Source organism: Leuresthes tenuis, unplaced genomic scaffold (genome assembly GCF_036924035.1).
Source record: "Leuresthes tenuis unplaced genomic scaffold, fLeuTen1.0.hap1 SCAF_18, whole genome shotgun sequence".
NCBI lineage: Eukaryota > Metazoa > Chordata > Actinopteri > Atheriniformes > Atherinopsidae > Leuresthes > Leuresthes tenuis.
Genome location: NW_027325372.1, coordinates 27,308,901 through 27,319,471, shown reverse-complemented (window position 1 = coordinate 27,319,471; position 10,571 = coordinate 27,308,901). Strand labels below are relative to the sequence as shown.

The 10,571-nt window shown below is 42.1% G+C and overlaps 2 non-coding genes across 2 annotated transcripts; both read right to left on the bottom strand.

Annotated features, from left to right (window-relative positions):
* Positions 1-374: 374 nt before the first annotated feature.
* Positions 375-565, bottom strand: LOC140275914 (U2 spliceosomal RNA). The gene has a single exon (XR_011908616.1). It is a non-coding gene; the product is annotated as a U2 spliceosomal RNA (small nuclear RNA).
* A 316-nt stretch (positions 566-881) lies between these two features.
* Positions 882-995, bottom strand: LOC140275766 (U5 spliceosomal RNA). The gene has a single exon (XR_011908483.1). It is a non-coding gene; the product is annotated as a U5 spliceosomal RNA (small nuclear RNA).
* Between the last annotated feature and the right edge of the window lie 9,576 nt (positions 996-10,571).

The following is a 10,571-nucleotide window of genomic DNA, read 5'->3' as shown; positions in this document are numbered from 1 at the left end:
AACAAACAACAACAAAAAACAAACAAACAAACCACCCGGTCACACCAGTCGCAGCAGCCCGGGCCTGAGACCCACCATCACCCAGGCCCCCCCAGGCCCCCCCTCAACAGGTGCGCTCTTGTGAAAAAGCAAACAGTGGCAGCAACAAAAACACAACGGGAACACCGTATTGAGGCTTTGTTCTGACCGCTCATTTGGTATGCCGTTTCTTTCAAGCAATTCTCCCGGTTAGCCCGCACTCGGCTCGCTCCCAGAGCCGTGTTAAAGTCTACTTCGCATTCACTCTCTTTTCTCAGCAGACTAAAAGAAAGTTTCATCTTGGGCTCCCTGAAACTTGCATCCTGCACCGCTGTTTGCTTTTTCACAAGAGTAGAGAAGAGCGCACCGTTCCCAGCGGCACTGCAGTACGGGGTCAATGCTTGGAGTGAACGGAGCAAGCTACTTTTTCAACTCCTATTGCTAAAAATCCATTTAATATGTAGTCCTCGTATAGAGGACATATCAGATATTAAACTGATAAGAACAGATACTACACTTGATCTTAGCCAAAAGGCCGAGAAGCGACAACTGTCCACTGGTTCACGTCCGAGGGCCCTTCCTGGCACAATGCGCACTTGTCCGCTAACACCCCTGTTCTTTTTATGGCCATAGGTGGCCAGAGTGTCACTTTGCACCTCCGCCCACCTGCTGCACTGAGCACTCTTCAGCCCTTTTAAATGGTATAACTTTGCACTCCCGCACGCTCCAGCAAGCACCATTCAAGCAACAACTTTGCACTCCAGCTTCGAACATCGGCACAGTCGCAACAAGTAAGGCGACTCTACTCAGAGAAGTCACTCTGCACAGTAACAAGATTTCTTTTGCACAGACAGAAAGGGCTTCACCCGCAAAGGTAAAGCCTGCCAAAAATAGAAACAACTCATTAGTGCTGCTCTCCACAGAAGTCTTTAGTAAAAGGTGAAAGACTTGTACGTTATGAAGAGAAACCAGAGTACGAGTATCCGTCACTGCGGGAGCAGGGCATCAGGCTAGTTGGCATAGCCACCTTCCCCATGGTGAGCTTTGCTTGGTTGAGACGCTTGCTCCCCCCCCCCCCCCCCCCCCCCTTGCTCCTCGGCTGACCAAGTAGGAACAATCGGGCCCTATTCGATGGCTGCCTTGTCTTTTACTCTGTGCAAAAGACAAGGCAGCAACAAAAACACCACGGGAAAACCGTATTGAGGCTTTGTTCTGACCGCTCATTCGGTGTTAAGTTTCTTTCAAGCAATTCTCCCGGTTAGCCCGCACTCGGCTCGCTCCCAGAGCCGTGTTTGATAAGATCCGACCATTTTATTACGGGAGGATCAGTATGTATGGATTCTGATGTGACTGATAAACCCATTCGTATCTTAAGCATAATCTAATACATGAGACAACGCCCTGGCACACGATAAATAAAAAAAAGAGAGAGAGCGGTTTTGTGTCCCCACAGTCCATAATGTAGAAAAGAGAGAAAAAAGCCTTTCTGATTTGGTGTGTGTGCTCATAGTGCAGAGTGTAGAGAAAAGAAAGCCGTTTTGGTGTCACGGGTGTTGTGACTTACACACAAACATTTCTAAATTGAGAAAGGAAATTATTTTAGAGGAAGCACTAGAGTTTAGATCCCACATTTGTTGATAGGCATTCATTTATTTCTTCACTTCTGATAAAAATGATAAGACTGACCTAAAGAATTGGAGGCCCATCACACTTTTAAACTTTGACTGTAAACTTTTTAGCAAGGTTTTAACGACACGGATGTCCTCTGTTTTAGAGGAGGCAATTCACCCAGACCAGGCTTGTGCCATCTCAGAGAGACAACTCACCGACAGCCTCGTACTGATTCGAGACATCATTGATTACGCTAGAGACAGAAACACCCGGCTTGTCATCTTAAATTTAGACTTTGAAAAAGCTTTTGATCGGGTCTCGCATCAATATCTCTTTCAGGTGTTGCAGCCATCGAATAGGGCCCGATTGTTCCTACTTGGTGAGATTTGCTTGGTTGAGACGCTTGCTCCCCCCCCTTGCTCCTCGGCTGACCAAGTAGGAACAATCGGGCCCTATTCGATGGCTGCCTTGTCTTTTACTCTGTGCAAAAGACAAGGCAGCCACAAACACCACGGGAACACCGTATTGAGGCTTTGTTCTGACCACTCATTCGGTGTCGCGTTTCTTTCAAGCAATTCTCCCGGTTAGCCCACACGGCTCGCTCCCAGAGCAGAGTGTAGAGAAAAGAGAGAAAAGAAAGCCGTTTTGGTGTCACGGGTGTTGTGACTTACACACACACATTTCTGAATTGAGAAAGGAAATTATTTTAGAGGAAGCACTAGAGTTTAGATCCCACATTTGTTGATAGGCATTCATTTATTTCTTCACTTCTGATGAAGTTTCAACAATAAACAACAAACTTTGTATTATGAGAAAGAACCAGACTCATTCTTCAGGAATCCGAAAATAAGCTCTATTTTACGAGTTATGCACGAATTCGGATTCTCCTTTAAAACGAATTCCTTAACTCTAACCAAGTTAAGACTGCTTTGTCCTTCATATTTATTCATGTCTAATCAAGTTTCAACGATAAACAACGTTGTACTTTGTACTTCTTCAGCAATAAGTATCTCTCGACATATGACGAAATACAGATTTTGCTATAAAATTAATTCCTTCTATCAGCCTGACTTAAAACTGTTTGTCCTCCTTATTTATCCACTTCAAATCAAGTTTCAACAAATAAAAAAATGTTGTAGTTTGAGAAAAAAACAACTTAATCTTAAGCAATCAGTAGGGTAAGAAAGGGTAAGAAAAGGTGCAAATGCCAACCATACATCACTAAAGGTGGAGCGGAAGTATTCGGCTGCAAGTAGGTGCGAATGCCTGACAATGTATGATCAAAAGAGGGAGCGGAGGTTTTCGGCTGCAAGGTCTGAATGTCCAACCATAATTTGTAAAAACCGGGGAAGAAAAGGTTTGAATGCCCGACTATACACCATCAAAAGCGGGAGCGGAGGTGTTCGGCTGCAAGTAGGTGTGAATGTTCGACCATAATTTGTAAAAAGCGGGTAAGAAAAGGTTCGAATGCCCGACTATATATTAACCAAAGCAGGAGGAGAGGTCTTCGGATAAGAGTGGGTGAGAATTTACAACCATAATCTATAAAATGCGGTGAAAAAAAAGGTGTGAATACCCCATAGAACACTAAAAGGTAGAGCGGAAGTGTTCGGCTGCAAGAAGGTGTGAATGTCTGACCATAGTTTGTAAAAAGCGGGTAAGAAAAGGTTCGAATGCCCGAACATACACCATCAAAGGAGGGAGCGGAGGTGTTCCGCTGTAAGAAGGTGTGAATGTCCGACCATAGTTGGCAAAAAGCAGGTAAGAAAAGGTTAAAATACCCGATTGTACACAATCAATAGCGGGAGCAGAGTTGTTCCGCTACTAAAAGGTGTGAAAGTCCGACCATGGTTTGTAAAAAGCGGGTAAGAAAAGGTGCGAATGCCCGACAATGTATGATCAAAAGAGGGAGCGGAGGTTTTCGGCTGCAAGAAGGTCTGAATGTCCAACAATAATTTTGTAAAAACCGGGGAAGAAAAGGCTCGAAAGCCCGACTATACATCATCAAAAGCGGGAGCGGAGGTGTTCAGCTGCAAGAAGGTCTGAATGTCCATCAATAATTGCTAGAAAACATGAAAGAAAATTTTCGAATATCAAACCACACATCATCATAAGCGGGAGAGGAGGTGTTCAGCTGCAAGAAGGTGTGAATGTCCGACCATAGTTTGTAAAAAATGGGTAAGAAAAGGTGCGAATGCTCAACCATACATCATCAACAGCAGGAGTGGATGTGTTCGGCTAAAAGAAGGTTTGAATGTCCGACCATAGTTCGTAAAATGCGGGTAAGAAAAGGTTCGAATGCCCGAACATACACCATCAAAAGAGGGAGCGGAGGTGTTCCGCTGTAAGACGGTGTGAATGTCCAACAATAGTTGGTAAAAAGCGGGTAAGAAAAGGTTAAAATACCCGACTGTACACAATCAATAGCGGGAGCGGAGTTGTTCGGCTACAAGAAGGTGTGAAAGTCCGACCATGGTTTGTAAAAAGCGGGTAACAAAAGGTTCGAATGCCCGAATATATACCATCAAAAGCGGAAGCGGAGGTGTTCGGCTGCAAGATGGTGTGAACGTCCGACCAAAGTTTGTAAAAAGCAGTGAAGAAAAGTTTCGAATATCCAACCAAACATAATCAAAAGCGGGAGCAGAGCTGTTCGACTGCAAGTAGGTGTGAATGTCAGATTATAATTTGCAAAAAGCTGATGAGAAAGGGTGAGAATGCCCGACTATACACCATCAAATGCGGGAGCGGAAGTGTTCGGCTGTGAGTAGGTGTGAATGTCAAACCATAATTGCTGAAAAATGTGTTAGAAAAGACTAGAATGCCGGACCATACATCATCAAAAGCGGGAAAAGTGGTGTTCGGCTGCAAGTATGTGTGAATGTCCAGCCATAATTACTCACAAACCGGTAAGAAAAGGTAGTATTGCCAGACCATACATTATCAAAACAGGGAGCGGAGGTGGTTCAGCTGCAAGGTGTGAATGTCTGACTAAAGTTTATAAAAAGCGGGTAAGACAAGGTGCGAATGCCTGACAATGTATGATCAAATGAGGGAGCGGAGGTTTTCGGCTGCAAGGTCTGAATGTACAACCATAATTTGTAAAAACCGGGGAAGAAAAGGCTCGAAAGTCCGACTATACACCATCAAAAGCGGGAGCGAGGTGTTCGGCTGCAAGTAGGTGTGAATGTTCGACCATAATTTGTAAAAAGCGGGTAAGAAAAGGTTTGAATGCCCGACTATATATTAACAAAAGCAGGAGGAGAGGTCTTCGGATAAGAGTGGGTGAGAATTTCCAACCATAATCAATAAAATGCGGTGAAAAAAAAGGTGTGAATACCCCATAGAACACTAAAAGATGGAGCAGAAGTGTTCGGCTGCAAGAAGGTGTGACTGTTCGACTAAAGTTTGTAAAAAGTGGGTAAGACAAGGTGCGAATGCCTGACAATGTATGATCAAAAGCGGGAGCGGAGGTGTTCATTGCAAGAAGGTCTACATGTCCATCAATAATTGCTAGAAAACATGAAAGAAACTTTTCGAAAATCAAACCGCACATGATCATAAGTGGGATAGGAGGTGTTCAGCTGCAAGGTGTGAATGTCCACCCATAATTCCTGAAAAATGGGCAAAAAAAAGGTGTGAATGCCCAACCATACATCATCAAAAGCAGGAGTGGAAGTGTTCAGCTACAAGAAGGTGTGAACGTCCAACCAAAATATGTAAAAAGAAGTTAAGAAAAGGTTCGAATATCCAGCCAAACATAATCAAAAGCGGGAGCAGAGCTGTTCGACTGCAAGTAGGTGTGAATGTCAGATCATAATTTGCAAAAAGCTGATGAGAAAGGGTGAGAATGCCCGACTATACATCATCAAATGCGAGAGCGGAGTTGTTCGGCTGTGAGTAGGTGTGAATCTCCGACCATAATTGCTGAAAAATGTGTTAGAAAAGGTAAAAATGCCGGTCCATACATCATCAAAAGCGAGAGAGGTTGTGTTCGGCTGCAAGTAGGTGTGAATGTCCAGCCATAATTACTCACAAACGGGTAAGAAAAGGTAGTATTGCCAGACCATATATGATCAAAACAGGGAGCGGAGGTGGTTCAGCTGCAAGAAGGTTTGAATGTCAAACTAAAGTTCAAATATATTAACAAAAGCGGGAGGAGAGGTCTTCGGATGAAAGTGGTTGAAAATTTCCAACCATAATGTATAAAATGCGGTGAAAAAAAAGGTGTGATAGAACACTAAAAGGTGGAGCGGAAGTGTTCGGCTGCAAGAAGGTGTGAATTTCCGACTATATTTGGTGAAAAGCAGGTGAAGCAAGGTCTGAATGCCCAACCTTACATCATCAAAAGCAAGATCAGAGTTGTTTGGCTGCAAGAAGGCCATAGTTTGCCAAAAGCGGGTAAGGTGCGAATGTCCGACTAAATATCAACAAAATTTGGGGCGGAGGTTTTCGGATGCAAGTGGGTGTGAATATCCCACCATACAAGTATGGTGGAGAGGAAGCTGTGAATAGCCGACCATAGTTTGGAAAAAGCGGGTAAGAAAAGGTTTGAATGCCCGAACATACACCATCAAAAGAGGGAGCGGAGGTGTTCCGCTGTACGAAGGTGTGAATGTCCGACCATACTTGGTAAAAAGCGGGTAAGAAAAGGTTAAAATACCCGACTGTACACAATCAATAGCGGGAGCGGATGTGTTCGGCTACAAGAAGGTGTGACAGTCTGACCATAGTTTGTAAAAAGCGGGTAAGAAAAGGTGCGAATGTCCGACAATGTATGATCAAAAGAGAGAGCGGAGGTTTTCGGATACACGAAGGTTTGAATGTCCTACCATAGTTTGTAAATAGCGGGTAAGAAAAGGTTTGAATGCCCGACTATACACCATAAAAAGCGGGAGCGGAGGTGTTCCGCTGTACGAAGGTGTGAATGTCCGACCATAGTTGGTAAAAAGCGGGTAAGAAAAGGTTAAAATACCCGACTGTACACAATCAATAGCGGGAGCGGAGTTGTTCGGCTACAAGAAGATGTGAAAGTCCGACCATGGTTTGTAAAAAGCAGTTAAGAAAAGGTTCGAATATCCAACCAAACATAATCAAAAGCGGGAGAGGAGCTGTTCGACTGCAAGTAGGTGTGAATGTCCAGCCATAATTACTCACAAACGGGGGAAGAAAAGGTAGTATTGCCAGACCATACATGATCAAAACAGGGAGCGGAGGTTCAGCTGCAAGGTGTGAATGTCTGACTATAGTTTGTAAAAAGCGGGTAAGACAAGGTGCGAATGCCCAACAATGTATGATCAAAAGAGAGAGCGGAGGTGTTCGGCTGCAAGGTCTGAATGTGCAACCATAATTTGTAAAAACCGGGTAAGAAAAAGCTCGAAAGCCCGACTATACATCATCAAAAGCGGGAGCGGAGGTGTCCAGCTGTGAGTAGGTGTGAATGTCCGACCATAATTGCTGAAAAATTTGTTAGAAAAGGTAAGAATACTGGACCATACATCATCAAAAGCGGGAGAGATGGTGTTCGGCTGCAAGAATGTGTGAAAGTCCGACAATGGTTTGTAAAAAGCGGGTAAAAAAAGGTTCGAATGCCCGAATATACATCATCAAAACCGGAAGCGGAGGTGTTCGGATGCAAGAAGGTGTGAACGTCCGACCAAAGTTTGTAAAAAGCAGTGAAAAGCGAGAAAAAGCATTTCGTGAGTTCTGCATGATTTGGGATTTTGCTTATAAAATGCATTACTTCACTCAAACTATGTTAAAACTGATTTGTCCTTCATATTTACCATGTCTAGAAATATTTAAACAAGAAAATAACGTTGTACTTTGCAGTAAAAGAAAGAGCAAATCTAAAGTTTCAGGAATCCGAGTATAAGCCTGCTTTCATGAGTTCTGCACGATTTCGGATTTTGCTATAAAATGAATTGCTTTGCTCAAACCAAGTTAAAACTGCTTTGTCCTTCCATATTCATCAATGTCTAGATCGACTTCAACAAAGAAAAACATTGGACTTTGCAGTAGAAGAAGTTGAAATCCATCTACACATTGATAAATATGAAGGACAAAGCAGTTCCCACTTGCCCATAAGAAAATAAGCTTATTCTCGAATTCCTGATCCTTCAGTGTTGCTCTTTCTTCTACTGCAAAATACAATGTTGTTCTTTGTTGAAGTCGATCTAGACATTGATAGATATGAAGGAAAAAGCAGTTTTAACTTGGTTTGAGTGAATGAATTCATTTTATACATAAAATCCGAAATCGTGCAGAACTCATGAAAATAAGCTTATTCTCGGATTCCTAAAACTTTTGATTGGCTCTTTCTTTTACTGCAAAGTACAACGTTGTTTTTTTGTTTAAATCTATCGAGACATTGATAAATATGAAGGTAAAAGCCGTTTTAACATAGTTTGAGTGAAGGAATTGATTTTATAGATAAAATCCCAAATCATGCAGAACTCCTCAAAAGGGGCGTATGGCTTAATCACAAGTGTGGCTCTTTCTCATTCAGGGTAGTATGAGGAAGTTTATGCTTGAGATATATGTAGAAATGGGTATATATGAAGGACAAAGCAGTGTTAACTTAGTTTGAGTGAAGGAATTCATTTTATACATAAAATCCCAAATCATGCAGAACGTATGAAAAGAAGCTTATTCTCGGATTCCTGATCCTTCAGTTTTGCTCTTTCTTCTACTGCAAAATACAATGTTGTTCTTTGTTGAAGTCGATCTAGACATTGATAAATATGAAGGAAAAGGCAGTTTTAACTTGGTTTGAGTGAATGAATTCATTGTATACATAAAATCCGAAATCGTGCAGAACTCATGAAAATAAGCTTATTCTCGGATTCCTAAAACTTTTGATTTGCTCTTTCTTTTATTGCAAAGTACAACGTTGTTTTTTTGTTTAAATCTATCGAGACATTGATAAATATGAAGGTGAAAGCCGTTTTAACATAGTTTGAGTGAAGGAATTAATTTTATAGATAAAATCCCAAATCATGCAGAACTCCTCAAAAGGGAGGTATGGCTTAATCACAAGTGTGACTCTTTCTCATTCAGGGTAATATGAGGAAGTTTATGCTTGAAATATATGTAGAAATGGGTACATATGAAGGACAAAGCAGTGTTAACTTAGTTTGCGTAAAGAAATTCATTTTATACATAAAACCCGAAATCGTGCAGAACTCATGAAAATAAGCTTATTCTCGGATTCCTAAAACTTTTGATTTGCACTTTCTTTTACTGCAAAGTACAACGTTGTTTTTTGTTGAAATCTATCTAGACATTGATAAATACCAGCCGAAACTCTGCTGCCGCTTTTGATAATTTATGGTTGGGCATTCTTACCTTTTCTTACCCGCTTTTTACAAATTATGATCTTACATTCACACCTACTTGCAGTCGAACACCTTCTCATCCACTTATGATCATGTGCGGTTGGGCTTTCGCACCTTTTCTTACCCATTTTTCAGTAATTATGGGTGGACATTCAGACCTTCTTGCAGCCGAAAACCTCCACTCCTCTTTTGATCATACATTGTCGGGCATTCACACCTTGTCTTACGCGCTTTTTACAAACTTTAGTCGGACATTCAAACCTTCTTGCAGCTGAACCACCTCCGCTCCCTGTTTTGATCATATATGGTCTGGCAATAGTACCTTTTCTTACCCGTTTGTGAGTAATTATGGCTGGACATTCACACCTTCTTGCAGCCGAACACAACCTCTCCCGCTTTTGATGATATATGGTCCGGCATTCTTACCTTTTCTAACACATTTTTCAGCAATTATGGTCGGACATTCACACCTACTCACAGACGAACACCTCCGCTCCCACATTTGATAGTGTATAGTCGGGCATTCTCACCCTTTCTCATCAGCTTTTTGCAAATTATGATCTAATATTCACACCTACTTGCAGTCGAACAGCTCTGCTCCCGCTTTTGATTATGTTTGGTTGGATATTCGAACATTTTCTTAATGCTTTTTACAAACTTTGGTCGGACGTTCACACCGTCTTGCAGCCGAACACCTCCGCTTCCGCTTTTGATGGTGTATAGTTGGGCATTCGCACCTTTTTTTTTACCCATTTTTCAGGTATTATGGGTGGACATTCACACCTTCTTGCAGCTGAACACCTCCTCTCCCACTTATGATCATGTGTGGTTTGATTTTCGAAAATTTTCTTTCATGTTTTCTAGCAATTATTGATGGACATTTAGACCTTCTTGCAGCTGAACACCACCTCTCCCGATTTTGATGATGTATGGACCGGCATTTTTACCTTTTCTAACACATTTTTCAGCAATTATGGTTGGAGATTCACACCTACTCACAGCCGAATAACTCCGCTACCGCATTTGATGGTGTATAGTCGGGCATTCTCACCCTTTCTCATCAGCTTTTTGCAAATTATGATCTGACATTCACACCTACTTCCAGTTGAGCAGCTCTGCTCCCGCTTTTGATTATGTTTGGTTAGATATTCGAACCTTATCTTAACTGCTTTTTACAAACTTTGGTTGGACGTTCACAATATCTTGCAGCCGAACACCTCCGCTTCCGCTTTTGATGGTGTATATTCGGGCATACGAACCTTTTCTTACCCGCTTTTTACAAACCAAGGTCGGACATTCACACCTTCTCTTAGCTGAACAACTCCGCTCCCTCTTTTGATTGTGTACAGTCGGGTAATTTAACCTTTTCTTACCCGCTTTTTACCATCTATGGTCGGACATTCACACCGTCTTACAGCGGAACACCTCCACTCCCTCTTTTGATGATGTATGGTTAGGCATTCGCACCTTTTCTTACCCATTTTTCAGTAATTATGTGTAGACATTCACACCTTCTTGCAGCTGAACACCTCCTCTCCCGCTTATGATCATGTGCAGTTTGATATTCGAAAATTTTCTTTCATGTTTTCTAGCAATTATTGATGGACA